General features: G+C 38.9%; 2 long non-coding RNA genes across 2 annotated transcripts; both read left to right on the top strand.

The window, feature by feature from the left end:
* Positions 1–3,488: 3,488 nt before the first annotated feature.
* On the top strand, positions 3,489–4,614 carry LOC130990943 (uncharacterized). The gene is made up of 2 exons (XR_009090988.1): positions 3,489–3,730; positions 4,327–4,614. It is a non-coding gene; the product is annotated as an uncharacterized LOC130990943 (long non-coding RNA).
* Positions 4,615–7,622: 3,008 nt separating this feature from the next.
* LOC130990944 (uncharacterized) lies at positions 7,623–8,748 on the top strand. Its single transcript, XR_009090989.1, has 2 exons — positions 7,623–7,864; positions 8,461–8,748. It is a non-coding gene; the product is annotated as an uncharacterized LOC130990944 (long non-coding RNA).
* The last annotated feature ends 6,126 nt before the right edge of the window (positions 8,749–14,874 follow it).

The raw sequence follows: 14,874 nt of genomic DNA on the forward strand, positions 1-14,874 counted from the left end.
TTAGTGCGGAAGGGATTTCCACGATGAAAGGCGGCGTATTTGGATGGTCTTTCTTTTGCATTTTCCTTTGTTTTTATAATACAATGTAACTATTATTTTTGCTCTGGCCCAGATGGTTGTGTATATTTTGCTTTATGATATTAAGGAGGATTTTTTTTACAGTGCCATTTTTAGTACTTTGGAGACCTTACTTTGCCTTGTATATTATTTTGCGGTACCTCGAGTACTTTGGATACTTTGGCTTCGATTACCTCGCATATCTAGACTTTGTGCTTCGTATGCTTTGATTGCTTTGTGTGCTTTGAATGTTGTTCTCTTCGAGCAACACTCTGACCTTTGCAGCGCTGTTTAGGCTATGACATGGCTTTTGTCGGTCCTACATGCACTATATTCTGCAGAGAAATTTTTCATCATTTTATCAGAGTCAGAATTTGTAGTATTCTTCTTCTCCCATTTCCTTTGGTGACATATGAGGTGTTTTTAAGATGATCATGTCACCTAGACCGTAGTGTGGATCTTTGGACTTTGTTTGGTATGAATGATTTATTTATGGTAAATATCTTGGCTCGGGCCCCGTGAACTTACATTGAAAGTTAAAAGGGCTTTGCTACATAGACAAAATAGTATCAATGAAAATAAGAAAATAAACTCGGCAGCGAGGCGGAGCCTGCTGTGTCTGACCTGGTGAATGCGTAGCCATGTAATTCTTCACACAAAGAACTTCTTAAGCATGTTAACATTCCAAGGACGTGGTAGTGGCAAACCTGTTTCGTCTACCAGCTTGTAAGCTCCTCCCTTGAGCACCTCCGTGACTATGTACGGTCCTTTCCAATTGGGTTCAAACTTCCCGACATGTTTCAGTGCATCTGTTTTTTTAAGATTAGGTCCCCCTTTTCGAACTTCCTAGGATTCACTTTCTTGTCGTACCCAACTTTGATGATACTTTTGTATTTGGCAGCCCTGACTTGTGCTAATTCGCGCTCTAGATTGATCATCAGCAGGGACGATGGCGTTGGAGCCATACACTAGTGTGAATGGCGGTTGCCCTGTCGCTGTTCTAGGACTAGTCCTATATACCCATAGGACTGTGTCTAGCTCTTCCGTCCATTTCCCTCTGCATTTCTACAATCTTTTCTTAATTCTGTCACAGATGGTGCTATTCGTCAATTGTGATGGTGCTATTCGTCAATTCTACTTGTCCATTGGCTTTTGGGTGTGCTACCGACACGAAATGTTGCTCTATGTCTATGCGATAGCAAAAAGCATGTATCCTCGCACTTGTGATTTGTGTTCCATTATCTGAGACCAATATCCTTGGTGCCCCGTATCGGCAGCATGTGTTTTTCCAAATAAATATTTCCACTGTTGCATCATCGATTTTGCTGACTGCTTCTGCGTCGGCCCATTTGGAGAAATAGTCCACTGCTACTATCAGATAGCACTTTTCTCCTGGTGCCATGGATAATTTGCCCACGATATCGATTCCCCATTTGTTGAAAGAACACGTAGCGTGCATGATTCTCATATCCTCTCTTGGAGCATTTATTCTTGGCGCATGTTTTTGGCAACTTATGCACTTCCTTACTGTAACACCCCGCCTATTTATATTAAGTTTAGAATTTATTTTGAACTTAGATTAAGATGATTTATGCCGGAGAAATGAAAATGAGTTTATTCCAACAAAATTATTTTCAAAAGCTTTTATAAAATTTAGTCTTTTGAATTTATGTGCATTGCATAAATTGAATTATATGAATGTGATTAATTCTATATGCTAATATTATTTTTAATACTACATGATTTAATTTATGTTAGGCTTTAATTATTACATTGTTGGGCCTTATATTTAAAGTATTTATATAATTCTTATTTAATACTAGGCCTTTTATTTTTGTCCAAATTTTATGATGCACCTAAAATAGTTATTAAGTTAAAATATTTATAACTTATCAACTAAAAGAATGAGAATTGCTTGTGCAGACTCCAATCCATATTCCATATTTTATTCGCAATTCCATTTGTATTTAAATATTCAATTCAATCTCTCCATCCTTTTTCCTCTGAAACTTATAAACACGATTCGATTTCCTCCTTAGCCACACATATCAATATTCGCAGTATTTGACAAACATCACAGCATGCCAAACTTGAATTAAATTTCCTTTCCGTAAAATTTGATTTTCTTCCACAAGCAGCAAATTTTTGATTTCTTTCACATTCAAATCTTTGACGAACGAGTAAATTCAATCTATTTAAACCTCATTTATCATCCTCAAATTCACAAATCAACTCATCCTCAAATTCACAAATCCAACAAAAACTCAACTTTTATAATCCATCCGGTTTTCTTCAACTGCACAATTTCAACTGGTAAACTTTATTTTTCCGCAAAGTTTTCATGATTTAATTTCATTTTCATATGCAAAAACACAAGTGCATATAGACACCTCAATTCTTAAAAAAATCAAATCCCCAATATTCATTGTTTTGCTGAAAAGAAAATACAATAGATTGAAAGAGAAATAGTAGCTTAGAATTTAGACAGGAGATGGAAGGGAAAGGAGGCAGAACCGCCGGCCGACGGGGCGGTGGCGTGCCGCCTGGTGGTGGCGGAAGGAGACAGGAGCAGGGCGGCGGTGCTATGGTCTCGACCGTGCGTCTCTGATCAGGAAGAGGGAGAAGGCGGCTTGACCGGCTTGTGCTGTCGACACGGCGGCGACAAAGGTGCGGGTGCCGCTGCTGTCGGCCAGGAGGAGGCGCTGGCAGGCGGCGAGGGACGCCGGAGAAGAAGGAGGCGCGGTATGGAGAGGGACCGAGAGAGGGAGTAAGATCTGCAGTTGCGTGTGTGTGTGCGTGTGATTTGGGGAGGCGAGGGGTGACCAGCCGGCGGCCTTTCGCCGGAGACGGAGCCGCCGCGGCGGAACTTATGGCTGAGAGAGAGAGGGGCGAATCGAGAGAGAAGAAGAAATGAGAGTGAAGGTGTGTGTGCGTGAGGTGTTCGGCAGATGGGGGGGGAGAAAAAGAGGTGGAATGTTGGGCTAGGTTTGGAGTTGGACAATTGGGCTTTTGTATGGGCCGATTTTATTTGTTTTATTTTCTGTTGGGCCGAAAATATAGAGGAAAGGGAATGGGCTTAAGTCAGTTTGGGCTTGAGTTTTGGGGCTATTTTTGTTGGGCTCGTTTAAATGATTTTAATTAGTCTGGACTGCTCTTTTTAATAAACTGGGTTACGAAATTTCATAAAAATAGGAGAATGTCTTTTATTTAATTATTTTAAATGGGCTACGCAATATTTAATTAATTTGACTATAATTAGTTTGATTAATTATTTTAAAGATGATTTGCATAATAATATTATTATTATGTGCATATTTTAAGTGATTACTTATTATATGCTAAGCATGACATGCATTTGCATATGCATTTTTGCAAATAAAAGTACTCATGATTTAAATTGGTTTTCATTAAATCAAATTATTTATGAAAATCGAATAAGGATATTGTTGGTGTCCTTAACTCAAGAAATTTAGTTTTCAAGTATTTATTCATTAAATTTGAAAACCCGGCGTGATGAATCATAGAATGTTTAGTGCACTCACTAAGAAGTAAGATTAGCTTCACGAGACCTATTAAGAATAGAATTTCTTGTAGGCTTTGTGACCAGGGGGATTAGCGCTGCTTTCCCAAGACAGGTTTTTATGTGTATGATCTTCAGGCTTTGCCTATCCAGGTGGGCTTACTTTCCAAATGTACAAAGTATGATTGAGTTATTAAGCTCTAAATGTTTCAATGAAATGCAAATTGTTTATTTAATGTAATGAAAACTGTTTATCCAATAAAATATTTTGTGCACTCTGCTCTGTTTAAGGCTCGCAACTATGAATCGATCGAGGTTCTCTCTTGACCTAACACGTTATTTGAGAATTGTGTACACCCATTAGCTGACCTGGTGGGTTGATCTCCATCGGGCACTAATTATGTATGAGGCGTTATAAGGGTGCTCGACGGGATGTGTTCCGGAGCATTGGGTCCCAAATGGGAGCTTGACTGGGTTACGCCCTCAGTTCAAGTAAGAAGGAGAAATGGATCCGTCGGTGGCTAAAAGGTCCGGGATCACAGCGAGTAACAGAAAGGGAGTGTGACATGTGCGCACAAATGAAAGAAAATATTTTAACATGCTTAGAAGTTATTTCATTTTAAAACCTTCTAAGATATGTAAATTATGATTGGATAAACTGCCTTTAAGAAAATATGAAATGTTTATGAAAATGCATGCCCACTAAGTACATTAGTACTTAGCCCAAAAATACTTTCAAATGTTTTCAGGTTGGCTGGCCGGTGCTGACGGGACGGAGCTGAGGCTAGAGATAAATTCCTATGTTAGACTTCCGCTGTAGCAATTACTCATATCAGTCTTTTATTTTTTTTAACTTAAGATCTTCATGTTAAATTTCAAATGATATACCTGACCGAGCTTAGACTCTTCACTACTAAATTTATGCCAATGAATGTCGGTTGTCAGAAGCATGAAACAAAACTTGTGATCCAAAGGGGCATAGCCCGACTCTCTATCTTATTATTCGGGTTTTAACAAGGTTGTTCCTTGTTTATTTCTATGAATTAGTTGCACCTCGATTATATTTATTCATTCAAGAATTGGGGTGTGACAGAATGGTATCAGAGCATGAGTTTCTTTCATGTTTCTGATAACCATAAGCTTTTGATGTCGAGTCTAGAATAGTATCTCTAGATTTCTAAGAATGTCAGTAGCCCTCAGCTCGCCGTCACACTGCCGCAACTAAGGTACGATAATAGTTTCAAAAATATACATATATGTATTTCAGATGTTATGAAAGTTTTCAAGAAAATGTGCGCCTTATGTTTACGATGCTATGTGAATGCTTTTTGTCGTGTTTGGGACTACCCGAACCCATAACGACTCAATGAATGTATTTCGTGTTTGGGACAACCCGAGCCCTTAACGAATCAATGTATGTATGTATGTATGGTCGAGTTAGATTCCTTGAATCTTTCCGGCATAAGCAAAGTTTTTCATGAAAGGGACATTTAATGTCTATATGACTCAAAATTTCAAAGAAAACAAATATATGTATGTATGTATGTATGAATGAATGATGAGAAAGCTTTATGTTATCATTTTAGGTTCACTGCCTATATGATTAGAATGATAAGTTCTTTTACAAACCGTTTGAGAACCACCCAAGAATGTCTTAAGAATGTTAGTCGTGATAGCACCGCTAGAACGGCATAGAATGGATTTATATGGTACCAATGATTTATGATTGAAGTACTTAGAAGTAAGTGCTTAAGTTAGAAGTTCAATTAGAGCCTTATAAGAGATAAGATGTTGACATGATTGGGGGCGAAGCTCCCATTTGACTGAGTGACTCGCCGTGCTGGGTCTGGCCAGCCCACATGACTATGATCTCGGTGATTGTCAATTTAGTCATCCCAATGTATAGACTCTCACTATGTAGTTGCCACAATAAGATTTTTCTTCCATCACGATAAGCATAATATTATTAGAATGAGTTCGTTTGTCAACAGTTCTCGAGACATGAGACGTAGCATTCTCACGATTAGAAAATGTGATAAGCATCAAGCTATGTAGGTGCACTGATAGTGAATGTCTAGTACTCCAAACTAGATTTCTTAAGTATGCAATTTCGAGGACGAAATTTTTATAAGGAGGGAGGAATGTAACACCCCGCCTATTTATATTAAGTTTAGAATTTATTTTGAACTTAGATTAAGATGATTTATGCCGGAGAAATGAAAATGAGTTTATTCCAACAAAATTATTTTCAAAAGCTTTTATAAAATTTAGTCTTTTGAATTTATGTGCATTGCATAAATTGAATTATATGAATGTGATTAATTCTATATGCTAATATTATTTTTAATACTACATGATTTAATTTATGTTAGGCTTTAATTATTAAATTGTTGGGCCTTATATTTAAAGTATTTATATAATTCTTATTTAATACTAGGCCTTTTATTTTTGTCCAAATTTTATGATGCACCTAAAATAGTTATTAAGTTAAAATATTTATAACTTATCAACTAAAAGAATGAGAATTGCTTGTGCAGACTCCAATCCATATTCCATATTTTATTCGCAATTCCATTTGTATTTAAATATTCAATTCAATCTCTCCATCCTTTTTCCTCTGAAACTTATAAACACGATTCGATTTCCTCCTTAGCCACACATCAATATTCGCAGTATTTGACAAACATCACAGCATGCCAAACTTGAATTAAATTTCCTTTCCGTAAAATTTGATTTTCTTCCACAAGCAGCAAATTTTTGATTTCTTTCACATTCAAATCTTTGACGAACGAGTAAATTCAATCTATTTAAACCTCATTTATCATCCTCAAATTCACAAATCAACTCATCCTCAAATTCACAAATCCAACAAAAACTCAACTTTTATAATCCATCCGGTTTTCTTCAACTGCACAATTTCAACTGGTAAACTTTATTTTTCCGCAAAGTTTTCATGATTTAATTTCATTTTCATATGCAAAAACACAAGTGCATATAGACACCTCAATTCTTAAAAAAATCAAATCCCCAATATTCATTGTTTTGCTGAAAAGAAAATACAATAGATTGAAAGAGAAATAGTAGCTTAGAATTTAGACAGGAGATGGAAGGGAAAGGAGGCAGAACCGCCGGCCGACGGGGCGGTGGCGTGCCGCCTGGTGGTGGCGGAAGGAGACAGGAGCAGGGCGGCGGTGCTATGGTCTCGACCGTGCGTCTCTGATCAGGAAGAGGGAGAAGGCGGCTTGACCGGCTTGTGCTGTCGACACGGCGGCGACAAAGGTGCGGGTGCCGCTGCTGTCGGCCAGGAGGAGGCGCTGGCAGGCGGCGAGGGACGCCGGAGAAGAAGGAGGCGCGGTATGGAGAGGGACCGAGAGAGGGAGTAAGATCTGCAGTTGCGTGTGTGTGTGCGTGTGATTTGGGGAGGCGAGGGGTGACCAGCCGGCGGCCTTTCGCCGGAGACGGAGCCGCCGCGGCGGAACTTATGGCTGAGAGAGAGAGGGGCGAATCGAGAGAGAAGAAGAAATGAGAGTGAAGGTGTGTGTGCGTGAGGTGTTCGGCAGATGGGGGGGGGGAGAAAAAGAGGTGGAATGTTGGGCTAGGTTTGGAGTTGGACAATTGGGCTTTTGTATGGGCCGATTTTATTTGTTTTATTTTCTGTTGGGCCGAAAATATAGAGGAAAGGGAATGGGCTTAAGTCAGTTTGGGCTTGAGTTTTGGGGCTATTTTTGTTGGGCTCGTTTAAATGATTTTAATTAGTCTGGACTGCTCTTTTTAATAAACTGGGTTACGAAATTTCATAAAAATAGGAGAATGTCTTTTATTTAATTATTTTAAATGGGCTACGCAATATTTAATTAATTTGACTATAATTAGTTTGATTAATTATTTTAAAGATGATTTGCATAATAATATTATTATTATGTGCATATTTTAAGTGATTACTTATTATATGCTAAGCATGACATGCATTTGCATATGCATTTTTGCAAATAAAAGTACTCATGATTTAAATTGGTTTTCATTAAATCAAATTATTTATGAAAATCGAATAAGGATATTGTTGGTGTCCTTAACTCAAGAAATTTAGTTTTCAAGTATTTATTCATTAAATTTGAAAACCCGGCGTGATGAATCATAGAATGTTTAGTGCACTCACTAAGAAGTAAGATTAGCTTCACGAGACCTATTAAGAATAGAATTTCTTGTAGGCTTTGTGACCAGGGGGATTAGCGCTGCTTTCCCAAGACAGGTTTTTATGTGTATGATCTTCAGGCTTTGCCTATCCAGGTGGGCTTACTTTCCAAATGTACAAAGTATGATTGAGTTATTAAGCTCTAAATGTTTCAATGAAATGCAAATTGTTTATTTAATGTAATGAAAACTGTTTATCCAATAAAATATTTTGTGCACTCTGCTCTGTTTAAGGCTCGCAACTATGAATCGATCGAGGTTCTCTCTTGACCTAACACGTTATTTGAGAATTGTGTACACCCATTAGCTGACCTGGTGGGTTGATCTCCATCGGGCACTAATTATGTATGAGGCGTTATAAGGGTGCTCGACGGGATGTGTTCCGGAGCATTGGGTCCCAAATGGGAGCTTGACTGGGTTACGCCCTCAGTTCAAGTAAGAAGGAGAAATGGATCCGTCGGTGGCTAAAAGGTCCGGGATCACAGCGAGTAACAGAAAGGGAGTGTGACATGTGCGCACAAATGAAAGAAAATATTTTAACATGCTTAGAAGTTATTTCATTTTAAAACCTTCTAAGATATGTAAATTATGATTGGATAAACTGCCTTTAAGAAAATATGAAATGTTTATGAAAATGCATGCCCACTAAGTACATTAGTACTTAGCCCAAAAATACTTTCAAATGTTTTCAGGTTGGCTGGCCGGTGCTGACGGGACGGAGCTGAGGCTAGAGATAAATTCCTATGTTAGACTTCCGCTGTAGCAATTACTCATATCAGTCTTTTATTTTTTTTAACTTAAGATCTTCATGTTAAATTTCAAATGATATACCTGACCGAGCTTAGACTCTTCACTACTAAATTTATGCCAATGAATGTCGGTTGTCAGAAGCATGAAACAAAACTTGTGATCCAAAGGGGCATAGCCCGACTCTCTATCTTATTATTCGGGTTTTAACAAGGTTGTTCCTTGTTTATTTCTATGAATTAGTTGCACCTCGATTATATTTATTCATTCAAGAATTGGGGTGTGACACTTACGAACTCATGGGGCATCTTTGCCCATTTGAGGCCAATAGAACCCTGCCCTGATGATCTTCCTCATCAAATTCTTGTATCCTGCGTGGTTTCTGCAGCAGCCCTGATGTATCTCCGTCAAGGCATATTCTGCCTCTTCTAGTCCCAAGCACTTGAGATAAGGACTAGTGAAAGATCTTTTGAACAACTGATCGTTGATTAGGCAATATTTAGCATATAGGTTGCGCAGGGTTACCTCGGGATCCAGGTGATGTCCCATTTTTAGGAAATGCATGATTGGAGCTCTCCAATCAGGTTTCTCACAAATTTTCATTACTCTCGCCTCCGCTGCCCCTATCGTCTCCTGCATCAGGGTTATTTTCCCCTTCTAGGAACCCTCCACAGCTCCGGCCATTCGGGCTATGGCGTCAGCCCTGTCATTATCTTTCCTGGGGATTTGTTCGATTACTAGCTCTTCGAGTTGGACAGCTCTATTCTTAAGCTCTGTAACATATGCTTTCATTCTTTCTTCCTTTGCTTCATAGGTCCCTGTATATTGCTGCGTTACCAATTGCGAATCGGTTTTTGATGTGTACCCGGGTTGCTTCTGCTTGCATTGCAAATTTTAAGGCTTTTAGTACAACATTGTATTCTGCTTCATTGTTGGATATGGGTTTGCCTTTGCATTCTACTCCTATTTGAATCACATCTCCTTGGGGAGATACGAGGCATATTCCTAACCCGACTCCTTTGGTTATTGACCCATCTACATGCGCGATCCAGGGCTGTTCTGGTTGTCCTATTGTGGTTTCCTGTATGAAATCTGCTAAGGATTGAGATTTTATAGCAATTCTTGGTTCAAAGCCAACATCATATTCGCCCAATTCCACTGCCATTTGACCATTCTTCCGTATAGGTCTAGTCTGCCGAGTAATTTTTTGAAAGGCAGGGATGTTCTCACCACCACTTTGTTAGACAAGAAGTATGGTCGTAATTTCTTTGCTGTTATCATGATAGCCAGCGTTGATTTCTCCGTCAGTGTGTAGTTTAGTTCTGGACCTTGCATGACTCTGCTAATGAAGTAAATTGGCTTTTGTTGACCCTCGTCCTCCTTGACCAAGATCGAGCTTAGTGAGCTTTCCCCTACTGCGAAGTAGAGATATAAGGTTTCTCCTGAGATGAGCTTCGTGAGTACTGGCAGTGCTACTAAATACTCCTTTAAACTCTGGAATGCTTGTTGACACTCTTCGTCCCAGGTAAATTGTTTACCTTTCCTTAGGATTTTAAAGAAATGTAAACTTTGATCTGCCGAGCGTAGGATGAATCGGCCCAACGCTGTTATTCTCCCGTTGAGCTTTTGTATTTCGTTGATGTTCTATGGTGGGGACATCTCCAAGATGGCTTTTACCTTATCTTCGTTGACCTCGATTCCCTTCGGTGTTACCCAATATCCGAGGAATTTTACTGTTTGACTTCGAAAGCACACTTGCCAGGATTGAGCATAAGGCGATGCTGCCTAATAACCGCAAAGACCTCTTTTATGTACGGGAGGTGGGATGTCGTCTTTAAACTTTTTACCAGCATGTCGTCCACGTATACTCTCATGTTTCTTCCAATCTGGTTTTTGAAGATCTTGTCCATCATTCTCTGGTACGTTGCCCTTGCGTTTTTAGTCCGAAAGGCATATTGACAAACTCAAAGATTCCTTCGCACACGACAAAAGCGATTTTGGCTATGTCGTCAGGGTGCATTTTTGTTTGATAATATCCTTGATATGCATCCATCATGGATAGCGATTCATATACGATAGTGGCGTCCACTAGTTGATCAATTCGAGGTAATGGATAATGATTTTTCAGGCAAGCTACGTTGAGATCCCTGAAGTTAATACACATTCTCCACGTCTTCTCCTTTTTTGCCACCATTAATGTGTTGGTAGAGATGGCAATGGGCCGGATCTGGACCGGATCCGGCTTAGTCCAGATCCAGATCCATGTTTTTTTACTTAGATCCAGATCCGGTCCAGATCCATTGGATCCAAAAAAATGAGATCCAGACCCAGATCCATGAGATCCACAGGATCTCGGGTCCAGACCCAGATCCATATTATTTTTTTTAAAATAAATTCTAAGCTAATTAATCATTAAAATAAAAATCATAACAATTGTCTAAAGTTTCAAGTTACACACATAATTAGCTCAATAATATTGTTATTGTTCTTTCCACAAAATATACTTACTGATAAACACAACTCAAATATATAATGCACATCATAAACCATAACATAACATTGCATTAACCACAACACAAGTAGCAGAATCATCTCATCAAAATCAAGAGCACAGCATATGCCACCAATTGCTAAATAAAGATTAGCTAACAAAACATCACTAGGCAACAACAACTCCACATCACATGTTCCAGATATTATTCTTAAATACAAATGCATCATCAACTTATCATCTAGTGATATACAAGAATTGATACACAAATTTGAATAGACAACAAAAGTAACAAAAGTAAAGCTGAATGAAGGTTTACCTGATGAGAGGATGAGCAGCGGCCGGAGAGGAGCGGTCGGAGAGGACGAGCAGCGGCCGGAGAGGAGCGGCCGGAGATGGATTGGTGTTGCCTTGCGCTGCTCTGCTCACGCCGAGAACCTGCTCTGCAGCAGAGCCTCCGCTCAAGTCCAAGAAGGATTATGTACCTCCACTATGTGTCCTGCTTTGAGGAGTGCTTGAACTTGTTCTTTGATGGCATCCTTCTTCTCGACCCCGAATGAACGCAACTTCTGTTTTATGGGGTTGACCATTAGATCTACGTTGAGCCTATGCTCTGCTAGGTCTCGATCGATTCTTTTTAAGTCGGCGGTGCTGAATGCAAATACATCAACATGTTTGTCCCAATTTTGGTGGTGAACCCTGTCTTCTCAGGTATGAGTTCTATATTCTCGCATTGACCTCCTGGTGTGATAAGAGGCTCTTCAGGATTGTGACAATGCTCTTTTACTTTTAGGAAGTCTTCCTTGGAACCTGATATTGACCTCATTTTCCATTTCTTTGTTATTGACGCTGCTCTTTCGGCACTGCCTATCGTGCCAACATAGCATTCTTTGGCAGCTACTTAGCTGCCGCATACTTCTCATATTCCCCCTTCAGTCGGGAACTTCATTTTCAAGTAGTACATCGACACTACTGCTCGAAAAATGTCTAGGGCCGGACGCCCAAGGATTACATTGTATATGGGTTTCCTTTGATCTATCACTAGGAACTCCATTGTTCTTGTCTGTTTTCCCGCAGGACTCCCTAATGTGAGTGGGAGTTCAATTCGTCCTACGGACATCACCATCTCTCCTATAAACCCATAGAGAGGATCTGTCACTGTTTTCAGCTGTACATCTATGTTCATGCGGATGAGTAAGGCTCATCCACCTTTAATTATCCGGATGAGTAAGGCTCACCCGCCTTTAATTAAGGCGCGCACAATGCACGTGCCTTTAAAAAAATGAATTTTGATGATTTCCAACGGCTATTTCAGTCGATTTTTTTTCTTTTCCAACGACCATTAATGGCTATTTTTGTAAAAAAAAAAAATATTTTGTTTTCCTCCTATATAAATCACCCATTTCTCCACAATTTCATTAATCCATTTCACTCTTTCTCACTAATTTTTACTTTATTTCTACCAAAAAATGGCTTCGTGGTTCGACGATTTTTCGTCTTCGTCCAAGGGGGAGACGCAAGAAATCATGGATATCATTGTCCAATCGCAAAATACGGTTGCTCAATTTTTCGCCCAACCACAACCCCAGTGACATGTTATTACCAATAGAAGGTTCGTTTATCATGATTGTGATCGTGAGGCTGCCTATCAGCGGCTTATGCAAGATTACTTTAACGATAATCCGACGTACATGCCAATATTTTTTCGACGCCATTTTTGAATGCAGAAGTAGCTATTCTTGCGCATTGTCGATGCTGTGCAAGGTGTTGATGGTTACTTCCGTATAGGGGTGGATGCTACGGGCCGAGACTCTCTCACATCGTTGCAGAAATGCATAGTGGCTATCTGACAACTAGTCATCGGTGTTTGTGCAGATACCTTTGACGAGTATCTGAAAATCGCTGACACGACGGGGCGGCTATGCCTGAAGAAGTTTTGCAAAGCTTTCATCCGGACATATGATGTTGAGTATCTTCGGCGTCCAACACCGGCGGACGTCCAACGACTGCTTCAGATGTACGAGGCGCGACATGGATTTTCTGGGATGCTCGGGGGTCTTGTCTGTATGCATTGGGTATGGAGGAATTGCCCAAAGGCATTGCATGACGCATTTACATGCAGTGATCAAGGAGAGTCCACCTTGATCTTGGAGGCCGTTGCATCCCACGATTTGTGAATTTGACATGCTTTCTTCAATGTTGTCGGCTCGAACAACGACATTAACGTTCTGAACCAGTCGTCTCTGTTCGCCAATGTCTTGGAGGAATGTCATCGTTGGTAATCTTTGAGGTCAACCAACACTACTACCAGATGAGCTACTACTTGTGCGATGACATCTATCATAAGTGGCCAATGTTAGTCAAGAGCCCAGTGTTGGCGATCAATCCAAAAGAGGCGAGGTTCAAGAAGATGCAAGAATCAACACGAAAGGATGCCGAACGTGCCTTTGCAGTGTTTCAAGCTCGACGGGGATCATTCGAAGTCCGGCCCGAAATTGGTACATTAACCATCTCAAAGACATCATGTTGGCTTGTATTGTTCTTTACAACATGATTGTGGATAACAAAGGTGAAGGAGCTACCCACTTGAGAGATGACGACTCGGGACACGGGGCATCTAATAGTGACTCGTCGGAGAGTATTCGATCAACCCTGCCTAGCTTCGAGGAATACGTGCAAATAGATACAATCTATATAATATATAAAAGAGGAGTTTTTTTTCTCTATATTTTCCCTCCTTTTTTTCTTTTTCTCCTCCCACCAATTTTTATCTCTATATTTTTATATAATTTAAATCTTTGTCAAACATCCTTAAATTTAATTTATGCATAAATATTTAATATACACATTATATATAAATTCATCAAAAAATATTTAATATGGTATAAAAATCATTAAAAATAAATTTAAAACGAATAAATATGAAAACCTTAAAATATTTTATTCGGGTTAATTGCATCAAAATACCTGACCTTTTTCCAAAATTTGGTTTTTTGACAAACTTTTTAACTGTAGCAAAAATTTTAGCTACGTTTCAATTTATTGCAATGTCCGTCCCGCGTATATTTCCGGCCAAATCCATTCATTTTCGGCCAATTTATTTTAGCTACATTTCAATTTATTGCAATGGATTTGAGAATGCCATGTTTCATTACCTAGCACGACATGCCACCTAAGCTTTACGGAGGTCCACCTCAGCATGGATTTGGTCGGAAATATACGCGGGATGGACATTGCAATAAATTGAAATGTAGCTAAATTTTTTGCTACAATTAAAAAGTTTGCCAAAAAACCAAATTTTGGGAAAAGGTCAGGTATTTTGATGCAATTAACCCTATTTTATTCTCTTTCTTCGTTAAAATTTTATAACATTATATTTATGTTTGCGTACGAAAATATTTATTTATTTATTATGACATGTAATACTCTATAATAAAAATGTATAATGTTAATTTTCATTATATATCAAATAATTTAGAGGAATTGGTATGTTTATTTTATTTTTAAAATATATTTTGCATTTATTTATATTTTAATTCTATTTAATATTTATATTTATTTGTTTAAACATGTCGTTTAATTTCGATATTCGCCGTGCATAGCACAGATGAACATACTAGTTCTCCAAGATAGGCAGATGCATGCCAAGCTCCAACATGATTTGATCGAGCATGTTTCGGACCTTTAGGGCCGGAATAATTATTTAAGCTATATATATATATACTCCCTCCGTCCCATTATTCATGGCTCAAAACTTTTCGACACGGGTATTTAGGAGAGCTAAAGTAGTTGTAAAAGTAGTAGGGACCACAAGATTAAGGTATTTCTTTCAACTATTTTATTCCTTTAACACTTTTGCTTAATAAGG

The sequence above is a fragment of the Salvia miltiorrhiza genome, chromosome 6, assembly GCF_028751815.1.
Source record: "Salvia miltiorrhiza cultivar Shanhuang (shh) chromosome 6, IMPLAD_Smil_shh, whole genome shotgun sequence".
Classification (NCBI taxonomy): Eukaryota; Viridiplantae; Streptophyta; class Magnoliopsida; order Lamiales; family Lamiaceae; genus Salvia; species Salvia miltiorrhiza.